Below are 23350 nucleotides of genomic sequence, written 5' to 3'. Positions count from 1 at the left end.
TTCCAGACACTTTTTGGACTATGATTCAGCAATCAAAAACAGTGCTTTCCAATCCTAGCTTCATACCAGAATCATTGTGAAAATATTTTAAACATAATTATTCCTCCCAAACTCTATTCTCAAGATTTTGATTCACTTGTTCTAGGGAAGGACCCAGGAAGCTGTACCTAAAACCAGCATCTTACGTGGTTATCAGTCAGTACATCAGGATCCATCAGCCTGCATTTGGAAATCCCGGTTATGCTATAACCTTGCCTGCTCAGTTTCACTTGCATACTTGATAGACATGATTTTTCTAGGGAACTGCCTAGAGGGTAAGAAGCTATCTACATGGAAGGGCAGGCAATGACTCCCCTATAACTTTCGTATTCTGTTAATGTTCTTTTACAAATCATTTACGTCCTCATTCTATAAAACAATGTAGATGCAACAACCTATAGGTGAGCAGGGCATATGGGTGATCAGACGCACAGAAGCTTCAGAATGTCCTGTTTCTTTTCCATCAGGCAGCATCCGGCCTGCCCATACCAGAAGTATGCGATTTGGCCAAAGACAGAATTCAAAGAACCCAGAGAAACTGACCATCTCCTTGGTCCATCTCCATCTTATTTTCCTACTGAAGCTCTCAGTTTGAGTAACAGTTAAAAGGTCCTAGAGGCAGGTATCTTCCGACAGAGAGATGACACATGCAACTACCTGCTGCTCCAATGCCCACGACAGACATGGCTCTTCAATCACAATCCTCTTCCTGACTAAGCCCAGATGTGGCTTCCAAATCCTTCCCAAACTAGAGCTCAATCAGCCACTAGCAATCTGAGTAGGCATGTAAGTTGAAAACGACCATCCTCAATCTAGCCAACACTTTACCCCTTCATTTGAAAGGAAGGACTCAGAGAGGTGGATTTCCTTGCCAACTTTATACAGCCTTGTCTAAACTGGAAGAATTCTTCCTGGACTACAAGGAGCCCTATGTCTTCCTGGTTCTGTTTCATGGTTCTTTCGTTCTGCACACACATACTGAGAATCCTCTATGTGCTCGGCAAGAATGGGGGGTGGAGAGAGACAAAGAAAGGAAGGAGACATAATTCTTTCTCTCATGCATAAAATCTAATAAGATAGACCTACAAATAATGACCCAAGGTGGGTGGGGATGGGCGCCAAAGAAACTCAAGGCAAGAAAGAATCACATAATCAACACTTTAAGGAAAAGAGTTTGTCTCACCTTTTAGTTAAAAGAAAAAAAAATGAATTTACCACAATAAGAAAACATGCTACATTAAATTCATGTCTGTGTCCATGTGACCCCTTCAAAACTCCTGCAAGGTAGGGACCTTGTTGTCTCTGTTATCTCAGTAACACTTAGCATAATATCATGTATGCCCAGAATTTTGCCTCTACCTTCAGCCTAATCTTCTTATACTTAAGTTCTTGGAATATAAGAGCACAACTGTGTTACTAAAGACCTTTTAAAATGTCTTAGCTCTATGACTACTGGATTTCTTCATGCATATCTATGTTAAAAGGCTTTTCCCCACATTACTAAGGCTGAGGTCTGCTTCTTATATACCTCTTAGACAAGAGCCTCCTTGTTCCATAAATCCAGAGATCATTTCTCTGGCCTGTTCAGGCCTTCACAGCCCTCATCTAAGCCCCTGAATTCATTGTTCTCAGGAATAGGCATTTCTGAAAACAAGATGCCATTTTGTTTCTGGGGTTGGAACGCAGATCTTTCTTATTGCCTCTGATGAGATGATATTCTGTTCTCCTTTCCTTTCAAGTATAAAACATGCCCTAAAGTATGTGCTAATTAATACATCTGTTTGTCTTACAAAGTAGTTGAAAAGCATCTATTTAAACTGTGATTCACATTTTTCCTTTCAGGCTGTCTGAAGATTTTTCTGGATGAATCAAATGAGGAGCCTGATTGCACTACCATGTTAAAGAGCCAATTAAAAAGTTCATTAAGTGATACTGGTGCATTTTAGCACAGGTAATAGAAGTGCAAAGTTATACACAGCATTAACAAGCTGAAAGGTACAACTGGATTGGATGGCAAAATTCATTTCTTCTCCTTTCTAAAATACCCTCCTGGGACTTCCCTGATGGTGCAGTGGTTAAGAATCCACCTGCCGGGCTTCCCTGGTGGCGCAGTGGTTGAGGGTCCGCCTGCCAATGCAACGGACACGGGTTCGTGCCCTGGTCCGGGAAGATCCCACATGCCGCGGAGCGGCTGGGCCCGTGAGCCATGGCTGCAGAGCCTGGGCGTCCGGAGCCTGTTGCTCCACAACGCGAGAGGCCACAACAGTGAGAGGCCCGCGTACCGCAAAAAAAAAAAAAAAAAAAAAGAATCCACCTGCCAATGCAGGGGACCTGGGTTCAATCCCTAGTCTGGGAAGATCCCACATGCCGCAGAGCAACTAAGCTCTTGAGCCACAACTACTGAGCCTGCACTCTAGAGCCCACGAGCCACAACTACTGAAACCTTTGTGCCTAGAGCCTGTGCTCCGCAACAAGAGAAGCCACCACAATGAGAAGCCTGCGCACCGCAACAAAGAGTAGCCCCTGCTCGCCACAACTAGAGAAAGCCTGCGCGCAGCAACGAAGACCCAACGCAGCCAAAAATAAATAAATAAATAAGTTTATTTAAAAAACAGAAACAAAAAACCCTCCTGGAGGAGAACTATGTGTCTCCACTAGAGACAGGCAGTGGGCTTTTAGTCTGTACAAGGCATAATTAGGGTACAAAGAAGTAAGCCGTATATATGTACTCAGAGAGTTCAATGACTAAGGCTTTATGGTCACTCCTTTGGAAGAAAGGCTGACTTGTAAGTTCTCCAAGTCTAAACCACATGCCTTGAGCTTTAACCAATCACACACTTACTCCCAGGACTTGGAATCTTTAGTGAATAGGTATAGATGGAGGAAACATTTGCAGCTCAGACAGTCAGAGCACCTACACATGGACCAGATTGTTCCTGAAATACAGTCTTGACTGTAGATCTTGCCTGATGCCCAAGCTCATTCTTTCAGTCTCCCTCTTGTTTTGTGAGCCCTAATAACACTTTAATATAGTACCTTTTCACAAGGGACCAGAGTCTGTTTCTGTTGCTTGCAGTTAACAATCCTGATTAGCTCTATAGGAGATGGTTCCTCCTTTAGAAAGCTTGATACAAGTGAATGATAGAAAGACATTCTTTACTCAGTTACAGAGAGACTGCTCTCACAGTATAACTTTCTAACTAATTGCTGGAAAAGAATGGGACTGGCTGTCACATTGAAGTGGTACATTTCCAGTTGCTGGAAATGTTGAAATAGAAAGGGAACAACCATTTGTCAGGGATGCTCTGGAAGGGATTCTTGGATCTGGTGGGAGAATGTCCTAGCATCTACTTAATAGGCTTAACGAAAATGCTTTCCAAGTGCTAGAGACCTATGGTCCTTTTCAAGCTGTGCCTCTCAGCTGGCTGTGACCCACTGAAGGTTCTCAGGCTGGATGACTTGGGACTTGGTCTGAGCACTAGTGGAAAGAGCTGAGCTTAGCATCTTTCTCTGGTCTCCTTGAGACTGGGTTCTTAAATCTAGACCAGTTACTTGACTGTCTGTGAGGGGTAGCGAGCCCCATTCTCAACGATGAGTGGGTAACTTCCCCAGAGCCATTTTTGTCTGATTCAAGGAGTTTTTCGGTTGGTTCTTTGCACCTTCTCAAGTAATACATTTTTGCTCAATAAAGAGCAAAATCTATTTTGTTTCTGGGGTAGGAATCTGGGATGATCCATAAGGTAACTTATTCACAGACACACAGTGTACAAAATGAACTTGACAAGCTCAAGATGATCTATGAGGCTGAAAGAAGGTCCAAAGGGCATACCTTTAAATCCAGCTCTAAAGAACTGAAGTCTATAACCAATGAATCAAGTTATATGATCATGCGTGGGCCATCTTATTAGGTTGCTTGGCCATCTGTCAGCCCAAGTTCCTTCTTTCAGAGCTGAGAAACTAGAGGCTGGAAGAGCCACGTCTTACCTGCCATCACACCCTGAGTTGGGGCCCACACTAGAACGGCATCTCAATACTGCTGACGCCCAATACTGCTCTTCCATCTGTCTCCCACCACATTCCCTGTCACCTCCAGCCCCACCTGGCAGGCTGCTAGCTTCTCAGCAAAGGCTGAGCGGGGCTCTGCTCACACCCCCCGGGGGAGATGTCTGTGATGCTCATGTGTGGCGGAAGCTCTCAGATCCTGCTTATGCCAAAGACACCCTGGGAGTAAATAAAGTTCCCCACTCTCACACCTTCTACTCCCACCAAGTATGCACATGAAAAAAATTTTTTAAATAAAACTCACAGAGGTAGGGATTCTCACTGTTGAAAGAAATTCCTTAACACACATTAGTCAGGTAATCATCTCTTTGATTCCATGGACATTTTTTAGAACTAGAAATAGGGCTGAAGAAAGCAAGTAGTCCAAGGCTCTTTATCTACAAGTGGACAAACTGGAATTCAGAGCAGAGATGGGCATTTGGCCAGCCCAGTGGGCTTTCCGGTGAATCAGAACACTGTTTTCCCTTCCTTGGGGGCCTCCTGGGGTGGTGAGGGCTTGTGTGTATGACACAGATTACGTGGCTTAAGAACACTGTACATGATTCTTCTTTTGGACTCCGGGAGAGAGACTGAGCTACTTTCACCAAAGCCTTTCTGCGGGGCTGCGGGAGGGAAAGGTAGGGCCTTTAGAGCCAGCTAACCCCTTTTAGCTATGGGACCAGGGAGAAGTTAACCTCTCAGGGCTTCAGTTTACCTGTCTGTAAAATAAAGAGAATAAACCCAGCTGTCTCTATGGTTGTCTACAGGATTCAAGAAGATAACTTTTGCAAAGCCCCTAGTCTACTGCCTGGCATACCCTCAAGGACCAGTACCAGTTTCTTTCTTTCTTGCCCTTCCCCACCTTACTTCTTCCTACTTTGACATGCATGAGAAAACTGAAATAGACAAAAATTACAGGGGGCTTTTCTTATTGTAGAAGTCTGTCTCCCCAGTACTGAAGACATTTGGCCAAGGGTATCTGAGATCCCTAAAGACCCTGCCATAAATACCTCTGGCACTGTAATGTGCACATACGAAGGGCGGGTGAATTTCAGTTACCAGGCTACCTAGTCAGAACAAATGTTCTTTATGTTCCAAAAGGGTCCTGAGTAAAGGTTTCCTCAATGTTTGGGGAAAAGATGCAACAAGCCTTTTCTCTGGGGACAAGATTTTTCAGAGAGTCAATAAAAGCAGTAATCCTCACTTCAGTCCAAGGACCTCAGCTTTTATAAACTTCCTTATAGGAATCCGGGATGTCAGATTACCCGGCCTCTTGACTAGCCCTGGAGTCCCATCTGCGAGATTCTGGACATCTTAGGGATGGGAGATGCCAATTTTTTGACAGAAATTAGATTTTTTTAAAAAAAGGATTAAAAAAATATAAGCTACAATCTACCTCCTGCCACGTCCAAATTTTGATTCTAACTTCTGCACCTCTGGGGTCACAAGGGCAGGTTCATTTCTTTTCTGTGGGTTGCTGAAGAAAGAAAGCCATTGCTTTTCTAACATTTGAGTGCAAGTGTTTCTACAAGAATGTTAAAACAGGCTATTTCACTCGCTAGAAGTCAATCACGGGGGACTTCCCTGGCGGTCCAGTGATTAAGACTCCGACGTTCCACTGCAGAGGGCACGGGTTTGATCCCAGGTCGAGGAACTGAGATCCCACATGCCACGTGGTGTGGCCAAAAAAAAAAAATTAATCATGAATCTTGGTTTATGGTGACCATAGTGGGCGATGACATACATGTAGTATATAATTTTCCTGTGGTTGAGCTTTAACTCAACAGAGTTACCGATTCCCAAACATCATTGGCAAGTGTGAAAGATCTGGGCTTAGATTCAGTAAACTCCTGTTAGAGCCTTGCCCGGTCTGAATGATCTCAAACAAGTTTCCCAGCCCAGGTCCCTCACCTGTGGAAAATGGAGATAACAGTGGAGCTGTAGGGTCCGCGGTAATCTGAGTTCTGGAAATGTCTGGAAATCTGAGTTCACGTGTGTAGAAAGGGGCGGGGGGGGGGGGGGTTCATTAACTCACTTTAGTTTCTGTCTGTGAATGAGCTGTCTGAGCTATATAAGTGTCTTTACACTCATTCGTAGTTGCTGAATCCTTCCTTGTTTTTTTTTTTAATTTTGGGTATTTATTTATTTATTTAAACTTTTATTGGAGAATAGTTGATTTACAATGTTGTGTGCTTTTGTCTAGGTTGTGTGCCTGTAACATCTAGCAAGCCAGCTCAGGGTTTTTCACATGCAGTTGAGTTGTAAACACAGCAAGAGAGGGTAAGAGCAGAAGCTACAAGGCTTCTCAAGGCCTAGGCTCAGAAGTTGCAAAATATTACTGCCGCTGTATTCTTCTATTAGTCAGTCACAAGGCCAGCCTCCATTCAAAGGATGGATAAGTAGACTCCACCTCTTTGTGGGAGGAATAGCAGAGAGAGTCACATTGCAAAGAGATTACTGTAGCCATCTTTGCAAACACGCTCCTGCCCTAACCAATGGCGATTTTTGCTTAAAGATACTTACTTTAAGTTTTCTTACCTCCTGATATTTAAACAAGGTATAGCATATGAAAAATGCAGCCTGGGAACTAAAATATATACAAGTGGTAGGAAAAGTGAAAATAAATCAGAGTCCTTCACTTGTCGGCGCTACCGTAAAGTCTAATCTCCTGCCCACAGCGTCCTCAGGTCTGGCCAGTGCACCCTCTGGCCTCACTCACCTGGGGCTTCTGTTAGGATTCCAGTTCGTCAGATGTCACTGGGAAATGACCTGTGAAAGTTCCTCTGCTTGGGGACTCTCAGCCCATGGCATGGTTGGGCCAATGAAGGCTTTAGAAATGCCCTGTGCTTGCTGACAACAATTACATGCCCATGAATGAACTTTGCCACAGAGAGAAGAAAGTGGCCCGATCGTTGTAAAAACAGAAATAATGCGTGTACTAGTATGTACGTTTTGTAAGGATCACAGAGGGCTCTCATTTATGAACCGAAATCAATTAGTTCGCCTAAGTCCCCTGAGAAATAAGTGATGCAAGTCTATGCATGTGGTTGTGCTTCACAGCAATAGAATTATATGCTTATGGTTTTTTTTTTTTTTTATATTTAATCAAAAAGCAGCTCCTGGGCACAGGCTTCCATAGGGGACAATAAGAGTTGACAGGCACAGTCAGTCACTCCTAGTGCTTACACATGTTGACGCACTGAAGCTCACCGTGAACCCATGAGGCAGGTTCTATTATCTCCTCATTCACACATTAAGTTCACGGTGGTTAAGTGACTTGCTGAAGGCCTAACTTGTAAGTGGCAGAGCTGGGCTGTGAAGCAGGGGAGTCTGACGCCAGCACCTGGGCTCTTCACCACTGTGTCCACTCTCTCTCAAGGGATATGTGATTTATGTATATGGCTTCTGCCCTTCACGCAGGTGACTCTGGCTCCACATATGAACCATGAGGCTTTTTATAATTACAGATGCCTCTCAGACTCTGCCTCAATGGGTCTAGAGTAGGTATGCACAGAGTAGCCGAGGCAATAAAATATGAACAAGAAGGAAAAATATAATAAAAATTTTTTAATGTAAAAATGATGAATTGGGAGATTGGGATTGACATGTATACGTTGATGTGTATAAAATGGATGACTAATAAGAACCTGCTGTATAAAAAATAAAATCAAATTCAAAACTTCAAAAAAAGTTTTTTTAATGTAATAAAAATATAATAGATGAGATATAAGAAAAGTACTATGGATGTTCAGAAAAGGGGAGATATTTCTGGCTGGAGAGGTGGAAATCTAGGAAGACTTTATGGAGAAAGAAAACTTTGGTTTCAACTTGGGCAGTTGAGATGATATATGGATATATTAAGTGATCAACTCTGGTTGAATGAACAGAATGTCCCCATCTCTGTTGATGCAGCAATGCTGACGACTGGACTCTGCCCTGTGTTGACCACAGCAGGCCTCTCTTGGCATTTCTTAACTACAACACACTTGAAAGTCAACTCAACAATCGTTGATATGAATTCTAAGAGACAATATGGCACACATATATGTGGAAACCACTCATAAACTGTAAAACTGGAAATAAACGTGAGTTGTTTGTGTTATGGTAGATTATGTGTTACGTATCATCCACAGTTTACAAGGTATAACTATGTACCTAATGGATTACCAATAAAATTCCCATGGAATGAATTCAAAGTTGGACACTTAATTGGATCTCGAGATTTACATTGGGAAGAAAGTTGTACTTGCCTGACTCAGAATTAGTGTGCAAGAAAGCTTAATGGTTGATGCTTCGTCATGACGATGGACTCTTTTCAGAGGCTGAGATTGCTGAGTCATGGGGGCTCGTGCACCGGTGGCAAGGAGAAATGTTAATTGGGGACCACTGTGGCTGCAGAAGGCGCGTCTCCACTTGAGAAGGCAAACAATGAGAGAGGAAGCCTTTGGCTTTAGGTTACTCTAAAAAGAAAAAAAATAATACTATAGCAGAGACTAGATGATGTGAGAATCAAGAAAGAATCAGGCTGCATAGTCTTGTAAATACTAAGCATTTATTATTAATAGTTATAGCACTTTGACATTGTAATATTTGGAACACAACAACTGAAGTCCCTAAAAGCCAAACTTGGCTTGGTCATCATTTTTAGGATTGTAGAAGGCTAGATTTGGAAGGGGCCTTAGAGAGCTCTGAATCCAAACTCATTTCTTCTAATTTTAGAGCAAACAGTTCCTCTGGAGCCCAGGAAGCAAGTTGCCCAAGGCAGGATAGTAAGTTGTTCTAAATACAGAAAGATACAACATGTTCTTTTTGGTGTTTTTTAAAAAGAAACACAAGTATTTCCTTGGTTTTTCTATTTGTCAAGCCTAAAAAGCTATTGTTACTAAAACCACTCAGTTGCTATATTAACCAAATTCAAAGCAATGCTACACAGCTGGTAAAAAGAAAAGATTGTGGGGTATTTCCACAATCTTTTGCACCTGCCTCAACTCCTAGGACAAATGATGACTCATTCACTTAACAACACCTATTGGTGTTTACTGTAATCAAGGTATTTTCAAAACTCCAAAAGGCCTTGAAGAGCTCATAGTATAGCAAAGGCATTAGACTATTACTACTAATACTACTATTACTATTAATAACATAATAATATGAGATATAAAGTGTAAAAGACCTGAAGAAACATACAGGGAGTTGAAGGAGGGTTAGAATACCAATGGTTCTAACTATCGGGGAGGTTTTTGTAGGGAAGGTGTCACCTGAACCAGCTTTGAAAGACTATAGGATTTGTCCCCTCAGATATTTTTGGTAGGCTGGGAGAGGTGGATTTCCCAGTTAGTAAAGACAGTGGGGTGACAAAGCATAAGGTAGTTTTGTTAGAACAGAGAGCAGGAAGGGGAACAGTGAGAAAACGCTGGAAAGGAAGGCTTAGGGGAAGTATCCCATATAAGTTATGATTTGCTTCCTGGCTTAAGTATTCTCACCATGCCAGAAAACATTTATTTTTTAAATTTATTTTTATAATCTGTAATAATCAGCTCATTCAAGAAAACCTGAAAAATACAGCGATTTAAAAAGAAATAACTTTTATTATTTAATAATTTGCTTTATTTCCTTCTGGTATTTTTTTTTTTTTTTTTTGGCGGTACGCGGGCCTCTCCCGCTGCGGAGCACAGGCCCCGGACGCGCAGGCTCAGCGGCCATGGCTCACGGGCCCAGCTGCTCCGGGCACGTGGGATCCTCCCGGTCCGGGGCACGAACCCGCGTCTCCTGCATTGGCAGGCGGACTCTCAACCGCTGCGCCACCAGGGAAGCCCCCTTCCGGTATTTTTTTAAACAGACATTAACTGTTCTGATTTTTTTTAAACATTGTTTTAATCACACTTAATTGTTTTTCTCAATAATTAAGCGATAGGTCCTGAAAGAGAAATTTCTTGTGTCCAATGACAGTATTAGTCTCAGAAGAGATAAAATGCCACAACGAAAGCCATGAAAGGGAAACTTCGATCCAGACGCTACTGCAAGAGGGCACCAATGCTTCCTGTTGTTGCAGACGCTTCGTCCCACCTGTTTAGTCATGGGTGATCTTGACCGTGCTCCTCAGGGACCTTCTGATGAGGTGGGGGCTCTGTTGACAGTTCACAGAGCAGTTTGCCAATCACTTAAACCATCACTTCACCATTCACGAGTTCATAACTTCGGTTCCATTCTTGGTCTGTAGGGTTCGTCTTAAACCAGTGTTTCTCAGGCAGTAACATGCATAGGAATTGCCTGAGGATCTGGGTAAAATGCAGATTCTAATTCAGTAGGTCCGGAGGGCTGGAGACTCCGCATTTCTAACAAGCTCCTAGATGGTGCTGGTACTGCTGGTCCACAGACCATACTTTCAGAAGCGAGACCTTGGAGTATTTTCTTTTTCACACCTAAGATGTCTTTCCGTTGCTTTCACACAAGTAAAACATGTTCATTTGGTCAAAACCTTTCTCCCCAAAATGATATAAATATTTATTTACTTTTGACATTGTATTATGGCCCAAAAAGCTGAGGCTAAAGTGATTTTTTTAATTAATGTATTACTTATTTTTGGCTGCGTTGGGTCTTCCATGCTGGGCGTGGGCTTTCTCTAGTTGTGGCAAGCGGGGGCTACTCTTTGTTGCGGTGCGCGGGCTTCTCATTGTGGTGGTTTCTCTTGTGGAGCACAGGCTCTAGGCGCGTGGGATTCAGTAGTTGTGGCTCATGGGCTCTAGGCATGCGGCCTCAGTAGCTGTGGCGCATGGGCTTAGTTGTTCCGCCGCATGTGGGATCTTCCCGGACCAGGGCTTGAACCCGTGTCCCCTGCATCGGCAGGCGGATTCTTAACCACTGCGTCACCAGGGAAGTCCTGAGGCTAAAGTGATTTTTATTCCTTGCTAGGTAAACTCCTTTTGCCACCCAGATGTTTACGGGATTTGTTTTTGTCGTTTTGCTTTACTCCGTGTTACAAACATTTCACCCTGATGTGTGTGCGTGTGAATCTCTTGCCTTTGGTTTTGCCTTGAATGCAGTGTGGCGCCTGTGACTTGCACACCCAGGTAACCTCCGCAGCTTGGGAAAGTTTCCTCTACTGATGCCCTAATCAGTGTTTCTGACCAGTGACTGTTTCCGAGCCAGGTCCTGTTTTCTTCCTAAGGACTTACTTCCAATAATTTTCAGGTTGGATCTCTGGCCCCTGATTTACATAGATGATTTTCTCTTTCTACTTTGATCTCTTTAGGCTTTTTTCCATAATCTAGGAGAGATTCTTAAGTTTATCCTCTATGTCATTGGCTAGAATTTTCTGGGTGATTTCTGCCCTTGGTTCTTGCCCCCAAAGTGGATGTTAATTCTGCTATTGGCACTTTTTAAATTTCCTAAGTATTTGTCCATTTCCCATTTCAGTTATTCTGTTGTCTTTTCATATTGGAGTCTCTCTTTATTACTTATGTCCTTGTTGCAAAAGGCATTGCCTTTAACTTTTTAGAGAATACCAAAAACTTCTTTCTCATTTTCTTCTGGTTCCTTGGGCAAATCAAAGGTTGTTCTCCCTGTGTTTTTCCAGGATAATATTCTCTTTTCCCTTCTTCTATAGGGTCATGGACATCTGTCACTCTTTTTGTGTCTCAGCATCTGAATCTCTTCCTTCCTCCTTCCTACATTTGGAGACTCTCCCATTTTGTGGAGCAAAGCTTGTTTTCCATATAGAAACTGAAAATGCTGGAAACTCGATTTCTCCATCTCCCTTACCATCAGGGCACACGGGATAGGCTCTGCCAATTAGATGTCTCTGGTCTAGGCACTAATATGAGTGGATCAAGGAAGCAGAGCAGAACTGGCCAACCCCAGTTTCCAGATGCAGCATAGCGGCAGTTCTAGAGGGCAGCACCTAGGGTCGGGTGCAAGCACTAATGTCCACAGCCAGCTGTGGCATTTAGGAGTGTCACCATGGGAGCAATTAAATAGCTTAGTATATAGTCTTTGAATCTGCTCTTTAGTCTCAAAGCTATGGAAGCTCCTCAACATCAGTTTAATAAATTAATTTTGTTTATATTGTCAGAGACTAATTCACAACTAATTTACAACTAAGAACCCTGCATGATACGATCAATATCTTTTAAACAGACCCCATGGTGGTCTTACTTTCTGGTTACCGTTTCTTAAATGAGTGGTCATCTGCTTTTATAACACAGGAAATCCTTGACTCCACTCTATCCACCTGGGTCAGGGTCGAACCCATTCTCAGAGGAGATCTGGATGTCATAGTCCATTTCTGGCCCAGTTCCTGGTGTCTTCAGGTTTTCATTCTGTGCAGGTCTGTTGGTTGGGGCTGGGATTTCCTAGCTCTGAGAAAGTAGAAATAGAGGTCTGATGGGGGAAGGGGTAGCTACCTAGGGCTCTGTCGGGTACAGATCTTGCCCAGAGGATCCGTTTCCTCACCTATTAAAGTGGAGGATGGGATTTGGTGATTTCTAAAGGCTACATACCTGTATATGCACGCAAGGCTGACCCACAAGTGATGAGGCAGGCTAAGAGGGACCAGAGACAGGAACCAAGCTAAACGGTGCTGGGTCAGGGAGAGCTTCCGGCATTACACTCACTCTCTAGAAGGACAAACTAAGTATGAAAGCTTGTCATCTCATAATCAAACTGTAAGCAGGGGATTAGCAACAGGATCAGATAACTGCCCAGGATTCTCGATTCTCTTTATTCTTTACCCTAACGAATGCTACTCTCCTTTTGATTAAGTGTGGAATATGCAATGGGAAATATTGCAATTTAGACACTTTTTGAACTGTAATCATTAGTCAATATAAAACAGAAGGAAACAAAATCAAATCTGTTTCTTCTACCTCTGCCATGGTGATCAAGCACAATCCTCTAACTGTAATCAGAGGTAGGACTAAAATGTCAAAGCCATGTGCTTTAAAGAATTTAATTGGAGACTCAGCCATCATCCCAATGCACAACCACTTTTTTTCTCTTTACAGAAAAGGAGGATTTAAGCATCAGTTAAGTCATCCTCCATTTAAGAGTCTGATGCCCTAGAAAGTCTTCTTATCTACATTCTATTCAGGGAAATCAAGGCTCAATATATATTGCATTTGGGTCAAACTGTGGTTTAGTAGTTCTATTGTTATCAATAAGTTGACAAATTAAGGGTCAAATAGGCCATGAGAGAACACTGGAGGCTAACTTTGAGAACAATGTTGAAAAGGTTCAGTGGGGATAGGAAAAGCAGTGCTAGGAATCATAGAAACCAATACCAATCGTTTCATACATTTGCATGGTGTTTACAGTCTGCAATGTGCTTTCACATTCATTATTCATTATAAGCAGAGTTGGGACTAGAACCCAAGTCTCTTGACTCCTTGCCTGGGCATCTTCCCCTGGGCTCAGCTATATGGTTGAGTGCTTCATCTGTGCATGGTACAGGGGGCCTAAAAAATGTGACCTGTCCTATTTGGAATTTGCAAGTACCACCAGAAAACATTCACACTGCTTATCTTTCTGCTAAGGGAATCTTGAAGGGTTCTTGTTCTTTTCCTGTCTATTAAGCCATATGTGTGAGCAAAGAGAAAACTTATAATAAAAAACCTGCAGAAAGGAAGCTGTGTCTTATTGCCAGAGCCTTCTCAGTGCCCTGCAGGTACCTGAGGCTCAGGTTACACAGCTGCAGCCATCTGGGTGATCTGGAACTAGAGGGGATCAGGATCTAAAGGTGAGATATTAAGGTAGTGGGGTAATCTATGAGTCAACCTGACAAATGAAATATCATGTGCCTGACTGGGAATTTCTAAGGTTCAAATGGAAGGTGAAAACACCAAGCCCCCTTGGTTTAAAAAAATAATTTTAGGATGCAAATGTGAATTGCTGACCTACTATTCTAGGTGTATATTTATTTTTATTCTTTTTGTTTCTTTGGTAGGATTGTGCTAATATTGTGTACTCAACGTGCCTTTGAATTTTCCTGGTGACCATTCAGTGGAGCCCCATCTAATGTTAGTGTTAGTGATTGAAATGAAAGCATATAGTGAAAATTTTTGCTTGAAATTATCCTTGAAAAATACTTAGGAAGGTGCCCTGTTGGTGCCCAACCCAGCCTGTTTTTCCTCCAGCTTTGGAATTAATTGCTGTTTATTGGTTGAGCCCCAGAAGCAGTAGCTGGCTTTTAACTGAGGACCATGCTGAATAAAAAATGGGTACCATTAAACAACAAAATCATAGAGGTGGGAGAGTTGACAATGAAAGATGGGCAGAGACTGGGAGACCTAGTGTGGGAGGGCAGGTTCACATCTTGCACCTCCTGCTCACAAGAACCCTGGTGGTAAGGACCACCAGTGGCATTTCCATGGTTACCTCTCTCCTCTCTCTGCTCTCATGCTGAATTTGTGGATGCGACATGCATCAATGATGGGATTACACTGTAATGAGAACCTGACCTCACACAAGGGGACAAGTGGGAGAGAACTGTTTAGGGCAGAATCTGCTAGACTTGACAACTCATTGAAGAGAGGAGTTGGGGGGAGAGAGATGTCAGGAATGATTCAGGGTTGTGACTGGGATGGTTGGAAGTAGGGAGTTATAATGTAGGGAGGACTCAGGAAGTTGAATTTAGAGCCATGTTGAGTTTGAGGGTTCTCAAGTAAAGGTTGGATAACCTATAGAGAATACTAGTTTGAGTCTGCAACTCAAGAGTGAGAAATAAAAATATGAAAATTGTCTATAATTGGGAGCTTCTACTTAAAATTAAATTTATTCTGCAAGGTAGGAGAAACCTAGTCTCATTCAATTCGAGGTCTATTCCACCCTTTCTCTGGGAGTGCACTAACACAGAATGTCTTAAGCTAACTGGTTGAGTGAAGGACTAACGGTTAGAAATATGGGTAAAAATCTCATTAAATATTTCAAAATAATATCTCACTACAAACCACCTGCTAAGGATTCCCGAGAAGATTCAATTGTCAAAAGAGGGACTGCAACTTTCCAAATATTTGTTGGGTTTTTTTTTGTCTTAAAAAATGAGCGCTATATTGTCTTTGTCTTATTCCAGACACATAGGAAAAGTTAAAATAATATAAGCTTATTGTAAGAAAATTTTGGTAAGCAAAAAGAAGGAATCATCTTACCATTTAACGATAATCACTTTGAAAACCTAAGTTCATATCCTTTCAGATTCCTCTTTATATGCCTATCCTTCTTTTTTCCACTTTAAAACATTGTATACTCAAGATAAATGAAAATACATGACCACACAGAGAGTTTTACGTGATACATTCATAGCAGTGTCATTCATAATAGCTCCAAAGTTGAACTAATCCAAATATTCAACAACTGATAATGAATAAAGAGAATATGGTATATCCATCCAATAGGTTAGTATTAGGCCATAAAAAAGAACAGAAACCATTAATACATGCTACAGCATGGGTGAACCTCGAAAACATTATGCTAAGTGAAAGAAGCCAGATGCAAAGCCACACAATTTATGATTCCATTTACATGAAATGTCCAGAATATGCAAATCTATAGAGAAAGAAAGTAGATTAGTGGTTGCCTGAGGCTGCAGGCAGAAGTGGGGAATGACTGTAAATGGGTGCAAGGTTTCTTTGGGGGCTGATGAAACTGTTCTACTATTAGAGTGCAGTGATGGTTATACAATTCCATAAAGTTATGTAAAATCATCGTATGCTTAAAATGAATGAATTTTATGGTATATAAATTATACCGCAATTAAGCTGTCAAAATATATATCATGGACCTCTTTTCATTCACCTAAAACTGTAGCTGGAAATAGAAATCTAATCAAATCCCTACTGTTGGGCAGAGATTCTCTCTCCTGCCCTGATATCTGCTGTGATTCCCTAAGAGTGGGTGAGGCCGTGTATCACAGCCACGAATGAGGCAAACTGCATCCTAAAGCATACCCCCAGATACGCACATCATCAAGAACGAGCAGACCCTCTTCAGAAGTCATACCGCTCTACACAGCTTCCTAAAGGAAGCAGAGAGGCCACCAAGACCGAGGCTGCAGACATCAAACCTCTGGACATTAGTTTCTACCTCTTGCTGTTTTGTGAGGACAAAGATGTGTGCTCCATGTTTGTGTTCCTTCAACAGGCCCTGGGGGGTGTCTCCGGGCTCATCCTAGCCTGCTCCAACACTATCAAAAGAGGCTCCTGGCTGACGTAGCAGGTCCAGTCCATCCAGGGGTCCACTGGGAGATCTCAGCCGAGCTATCTCACCTACTCCTTCCCTTGGAGTTGCTATCCTGTTTTATCTTTGTTTTAACATGTAGAACTGGCATTGTGTCTATTTTCTCAACACTATTCCTAGGTCTAGTACAGTTAGCAAGTGCATATTATATACTTGTTAAAATAAAAAGGTGGCATAACTTGTCTCCCTTTGTGTTTGAGTCTCTGTGAAACTTTTCATTGGTAGTGGACCCAAGAGGGATTAAAGCTCCATCCATCAACATTTCTACTACCACAGACTGGCCCCCTGTCAGACTAGACTGACTGACCTTTGAAGTTTCACTGGCTTCCAGGTGTGGTCACAGCTCTCCTATGTTCTGGGCTTACCTGAGGTCAAAAGCCAGCAGACTTGTGCAAGGGTGAGTTGGGATGGGCCAGACTGCATTCAGATAAGCTGTTCCTGCGATCTGATAAAATGCAAACAATGATTACAGCCTCTGGCTGAAAACCGGGCTGCAAAGCTGGGTAAAATTGTGCAGAAATTCATGGGCAGATACAAACTATCATTAGTCTACATTGGCTTGATTTCTCAAAACCAATAAAGAAAGTAGCTTGTGATACCATTTTCCCCTCAAGAAAAATCCAAGTCTTTTCTCCCTCTCAAAACAGGGAGAAAATATTCATTTAGGAAGTCTGATAATCTATTCCTTTTTTACACGGAGATAATTTTTTCCCATTGTACAATGAGATGTGAAGAATAGAGAGTAAACAGACCTTTTGTAATAGACTTCATTATCTTTAATACTGCATTTAATAAAAGCCTACCACTATTGTTTACCAAGTTTTCATCTCTTTACAAAACGCTGATGCTTATCTGATCTGGTCAGAGGTCTTGTTTGCATCACAGGCTGGTACAATAGTCTTGAGAAGAGAATTAAGCTCAGCTATAGAGCAGGACACATCAAATATTTAAACTGTCACTTGTGCTTAATTCTTCCTGGAAAAAGTTAACCTTGAGTATTTTTTTAAAGAATTTATTTGATATAAAGTTGAAAAGCAACCATTGCTTTAATTCTATGTCTACTCCCAGAGCAGAACTATATCCTTAGATAATTTGTAAAATTGATATATGCTAAATGTGACAAGACCTAGTGAAACGGGAGGGAAGGGGGCAGGGCACAACTTTGGAAAGAATGACATAGCTCCAGGACATAACGTAAGCTGATTTGAACAAAATGGGTCCAAGATGTAGGACAAGTCGATTTCCATTAGATCTTGAGCCTCAGTATAAGCTCACTGTAACACATCAGCAAGCTAAATGACACACCCACAGGCTCCATGACAGTCCCAAGACTGACCATAAGGATCAAGAAGTGGGTGGTGCGGGGCTTCCCTGGTTGCACAGTGGTTAAGAATCCACCTGCCAATGCAGAGGACATGGGTTCAAGCCCTGGTCCAGGAAGATCCCACATGCCGTGGAGCAACTAAGCCCGTGCGCCACAACTACTGAGCCTGCGCTCTAGAGCCCATGTGCCACAACTACTGAGCCTGCGAGCCACAACTGCTGAAGCCTGTGAGCCTGGAGCCCGTGCTCCGCAAGAGAAGCCACTGCAATGAGAAGCCCACGCACCGCAACGAAGAGTAGCCCCCGTCTGCCGCAACTAGAGAAAGCCCAACCCAGCCAAAAATAAATAAATAAATTAATTAATTAATAAAAAAAAGTGGGTGGTGGCCCAATTCCTGGAAATCCCCACCCCTTCCTGAAATGGCTGGAATACTTCTCCCACTCATTAGCCTATGAAATTACCCACCCCTGTAAAAACTGACAACCCCATACCCTGGTGCTTTTCTCACCTTCTGAGATGGCCCACACTCTGTCTGTGGAGTGTTTCTCTCTAAATAAATCAATTTGTTACCTATCACTTTGTCTCTCACTGAATTCTTTCTGTGATGAGACATCAAGAACCTGAGCTTCACTAAATCCTGAAACCAGGTGTGTGATCTCATTTGGAAGACTGTGGGTTTCAGCTGGGTTTGAGTCCCAGCCTTGTGGGTTCAAGCCCCAATCTGAGGTGCACGGTTTCTCTAGAATCTCGCACACAGGGCACATTGTAACAAACAACAAATATTAAATCCTCCCCCTCTCCCTCATCCCTCCTGGTACCTGCCCAGAGTCATGGTCTAAGATAACATGACCAGTCTTCCAGAGAGACGATAACAACTGTGTTGCTTCTCTAGCCAAGATGAAGGATTCTTGCATTCACTCCCTCACTGGATAACATTGGATCGTTAAGTCCCAGGTGTTGCCAATGGCTGCTGGGGAGGAGAAATGAAGGAGATATGGAGCCCACCGTGAAGAGCTGTATGTTTGACAGGAGCAGATCAAACACACTTCGGAAAAATTACAGTGCAATGGGACAATCCAGTGCGTGCCTTGTTCAGAAGATAAAGAAATTATTTTCACATCAGTAGAGGATGCTGGCAAGACAGGTAAAATCTGCATTCATGGAGGTGGGCCTGGGAAAGTATTTTGAGAAGAGGGAACTAGATGAGAAAAAGTCCTGAGGCAGGAAGTGAAGGAAGCTGTGTGTGTGTGTGTGTGTGTGTGTGTGTGTGTGTGTGTGTGTGTGTGTGTGTGTGTGTGTGTGGTGGTGATGGTGGAGGGTTGGAGGTACAGTCTACAGTTGGAAAAAGCTGATCATGGAACCAGGGAGGGGCAGTTGAGGAGTTTGGACTTAATGTGGTTGATATCATGGAACCTTTACAAGTTCAGAGTATAATGCGGCATGCTATGCTCTGGGAAGATGAATTTGGTCAACAGGTTGAAAGTAGCCTCAAATTGAAGAGAGTGTTGGAGAGCATAAAGTCTGAGAACCTAACTGTGTGGATGAAGAACCCGAGACCAAAGAGGAAGTGACTTGCCATGAGGTTACAGAGCAGTTTTAGGACAAGCAAAGGACTACAAACCTTCCTCTCCTTTGCCTCCCCATGCCCATCCTGCTTCTGTTTCCAAGTGGCCAGGCTCTGTTGATTCTTCCTCTTCCTTCCCATTGGTCTGCTTACATCCAGTCTTCATCTCTTGAGGAAGTTATCTGATTTTATTTAAATGCCCAGGCCTTTTACCTTCTGCATCTTCCTCTTCCTTTGACCAGGAACAAGAAGGAAAAAAACAGAACACAACAGTTGAATGTCTACATTGACAACAGCAGGCACTTTGTCAGAGACTCAGAGACAAATTGCACTCTCAGCCCAGTAGCTGAGAAAGACAAGGTGACCAGTGACATCATGCAGAGTCGCAGGGACTGAGGGTAAGCACAGTGCTCCCATCACTCTGTAGGGGCAATGCATCCACTGGAGGTGGCGGGAGGGGCAAAAAGGCCTCTCAGAGGACGTGATATTTAAGGCGAGTCTGAAGAAGCTAGGTAAGGGTTGCCAGGTGTACGGAGAAGAAAGAGAGTGCCCGGGAGAAAGAAGAACCCATATAAAGGCAGAGAAGCAGGGTCAGTTAAGGTGTTTGAGAAACCACCAGACCTCCAATTGGCTGGAGGGTTCAGGACTGGCAGACACGAGGCTGAAGAGCTATGCAAACTACACTGAGGAGTTTGGCCTGATGGGTTTCAGGCTGGGGAGAGGCCACATAGGGTTGGTATTTACCTTCCATCTTCAGTGTCCCTGTTCTTATTATTTCTCCAGTAGCCTCTTCATATCTTTTCCTCTTGGTCAGCCATAGGCAGATTATGAGTTCTGCACATTGGAATGTTCAATGTGAGACCAGATGGCCACTCAGCAGTGGGTAAGGGAAGAGTCAGGCTGCCTGGGCTCAGTGGGGCGTCTCAGTTTAACCGGGTACTAGCTCTGTGTTAAGAGCAGGCTACTTAACCTCCTTGGGCTAGAGAAAATAATAATGCCAACCTCAGAAGGGTTTTCTGAGGGTTAAGTGAAATGCAGATGAAAAATCCTTAGAATATTGCCGGGCATATGTGAGGACAGAGAAAGGACTGACAAGAGCTACACAAAGGCCTTGGGGAAAGGGATTGTCATGGATGCAAGCAAATGGTGGGAACACAGCCTAGTGTTGTTCAGTCTTTGGTGTCATCACTGGCAATCCTCCAGTCACATGCCCTCCGCCCCACCTGAAATTCCGTGCTTCTTTTAGTCTCTGAATTGGTAAACCTGTATGTCTCTAGCATTGAGTCTGCAGATTTACACAGCCTTCCCTTCTTTCCCAAGTCCCTGCACGCAGCAGGTTTTAATAGGGTTGTTGAGAAAAGTGTGAATACAAAAGAAACCAGATCAGCAAATGAGGAGGCTTTTGATTTGGGTTTGCGCTGATGACAACACTGCATGCGGTTCGCCCAAGCATCCAATTTATGACTTTGCCTCTTACACTCCTGGTGAGTGCCTCCTGAGCAGAAATGATCTTTTGTGATTAACTTTATATAATGCTTGTGCTAACTCTAGGCCCACCTGAGCAATTCATAAATATTTCAGGAGGAGAGACATAGTGATCTTCCCCAACACACTCATACAACAGTTTCAACATAATTAGGAGCATTTCTGGATCTAACACTGCACTCTTTTTTTAAAACTTTTTTTAAGGGAATTTTAAAAAAAATTTTATTTATTTATTTATGGCTGTGTTGGCTCTTCGTTTCCGTGCGAGGGCTTTCTCTAGTTGCGGCAAGTGGGGGCCACTCCTCATCGCGGTGCGCGGGCCTCTCACTATCGCGGCCTCTCTTGTTGCGGAGCACAGGCTCCAGATGCGCAGGCTCAGTAATTGTGGCTCACGGGGCTAGTTGCTCCGCGGCATGTGGGATCTTCGCAAACCAGGGCTCGAACCCGTGTCCCCTGCATTGGCAGGCAGATTCTCAACCACTGCGCCACCAGGGAAGCCCTAACACCGCACTCTTACAATGTGCATGATGAAGGAAATGAATGCTAATTATACGTTATTAAATCTTATTAATCCTCATTAGAACCCTATTATTCTTTATGAGTGGGTTACTGGGGAAGAAAAAAAAAAGCAGCACTGGTCAAGTCCCGTTATGTCCAATGGGGAATGGGTGGATCTATTCTTAGTTGGTGTGATACCAGGAGTTTTTCATGTTAAACAATAGCACTCAGAATGTGGGTTTGCTGAAATGTTGAGAACAGAGTAAGTGAATTGTGGTGTAACAGAAGGATCTTTTTAAAGCCCCAGAATAAAATCTCTTTAAGAGCTCATGTTTCCTATTTCAAACTACATTAGTTGCAAAGACAAAAATATTTCATTATTGCATGGAATAGGTACCCTTGACCTTACCTCTACTACTATCTTCATATTTTTTGTATGAGTAGATGAGAAACTGATAGCAAGAGGGATGGAGTAATTTGGATCCAAGAATGTCTGGATTCAAAGACTTTGCACTAAGAAGATGCTCGATAAATGGTAAGTGCAGAAATGTGTTTCTCCGTTTAATTCTTGGTCAAAAAAAAAATCCCACAAAATCCCCAAAGAACCAAATTTTGGAGGTTTCATGAATTAGTAACTCACGGTGTACTCTCAACATTCATTGACAGAAATTAGGAGGTCAAGGCCTCCTTGTTGGGTGGAAAAATCATGGGATTAGTCAGGTGACCTGGCTGGGGGGAGGTGGGTTCAGGTGCTTGCTCTGTTGCTTATTTTGTGTTGGGTAAGTCATTTAACCTGACTTTTTACCTCAAATGTAAACGATGGACTATAATTTGTCCTAACAAGATCTAATAAACCAGTGAGAAAGTGCTTTTATGATGTGCTGAGGTGAGGACATCAGTAGGATTAGAAATACAAGGCAACAGTCTCCAGCCTTGGAGTGTCTTCCAGGCAATGTCTGCTGCACGTTTTAACCCCCCGACACAGTTATTGGTGGGTCCCCTGGTTGCTCACATTTACAACCGTCTGAGGAAAAAAAGTCCCACTCAAACCTTCCAAGAACAGGCTTGCCTTTCACCCAGTTCGCAGATTTTTTTTGAAGCTGTAAGCACAGAATAAGCTTTCTGGGCTTCCGGCAGGGCTGTGAAGTGAACTCCAGGGTTCCGTTTATTTGAGCACCAGATAGAGGGAGTTGCCTTGAAGCAACTGATAGGCATGGCTATCCAGGGCTCACTGGCAATTAGAACATTCCAGGAACTGACTCCCTCCGGGGCCCAGGGAAGCTCTGAATCTCTTCCCAGGGTATCCTCGCTGTCCGCTGACATCTAGCCTGGTTCACTGCTCCGCGGGAAGGAGGGAGTCAGGGCTCTGCCTGGAGACAGGAACACAGCTGGGAGGCCGAGCATCCGGGTCCCGCGCCTGGATCTGTGGCGGGCATGACCTTGCAGGAGTCATTTCTCTTCCGAGAGCTCCAGTTTTCCCATGTGTGAAGTGGACGGGTTGGAAGTTGGTCTGGGCCAGCTCTGAACCTCGCTGGGAATCCGGGGCGGGGCTCACGAGGAAGATCTCTGAAGGGGATTCCACGGCAGGATCTCGTCTGCTCAGATTCAGCCCCCTAATCTGGTGCCCTAACAGTGGACGCAGGTTCCCCCATTTTTTCGGCAGCCCCTCGCCCCGGCCGCTTCCTCCTTCTACGTCTCCTTCTTCTTCCTCCAGTGCAGGCAAAACCTCCACAGCTCCCTTTCCCTTCCTCCTTTGCAGTCTCCCCGCATCCCCGCGTCTTCCCTTCCTCCCAGGAAATCAACTGTCGTCAGCGCGCCCACCTTGGGGCAAGGCCACGGCCCGCGGCGGGCGCCCCCTCCCCCGGCGGCGAGCGCAGCGCGGCGCGGCGGCCCCGCGGGCACCCGCCTTCCCATACCTTACATGGACAAATGCGTGCAGGCAAAGTCAGGAATTCAGGCCCCTGACGTCAGCCTCCAGCTCTCAGGGCACCGCACGGGAGACCGAGGGGAGGGGGTGGGGACGGTGGGGAGGAAGGAGGGGGAAAGGCACCAACCAGCAGCCGCTCCAGCCCTGCCGAAGTTTCACTTTTTGTCTGTGGGTTCGCTCCCGGGCCCCGTGCGAGCTTTCCTGGGATAAGTAGCTTTAGCGAGCGGGGGAGAGCCAGGCGCTG

General features: G+C 43.8%; 1 long non-coding RNA gene across 1 annotated transcript; it reads right to left on the bottom strand.

Moving 5' to 3' along the window:
• Positions 1-18464: 18464 nt before the first annotated feature.
• On the bottom strand, positions 18465-23350 carry LOC132424153 (uncharacterized). The gene is made up of 3 exons (XR_009519171.1): positions 23234-23350; positions 19254-19428; positions 18465-18602 (listed from the first exon to the last, which is right to left on the bottom strand). It is a non-coding gene; the product is annotated as an uncharacterized lncRNA (long non-coding RNA).

This window comes from Delphinus delphis, chromosome 4, assembly GCF_949987515.2.
Source record: "Delphinus delphis chromosome 4, mDelDel1.2, whole genome shotgun sequence".
Classification (NCBI taxonomy): domain Eukaryota; kingdom Metazoa; phylum Chordata; class Mammalia; order Artiodactyla; family Delphinidae; genus Delphinus; species Delphinus delphis.
This window is presented reverse-complemented; position numbering and strand designations above follow the sequence as displayed.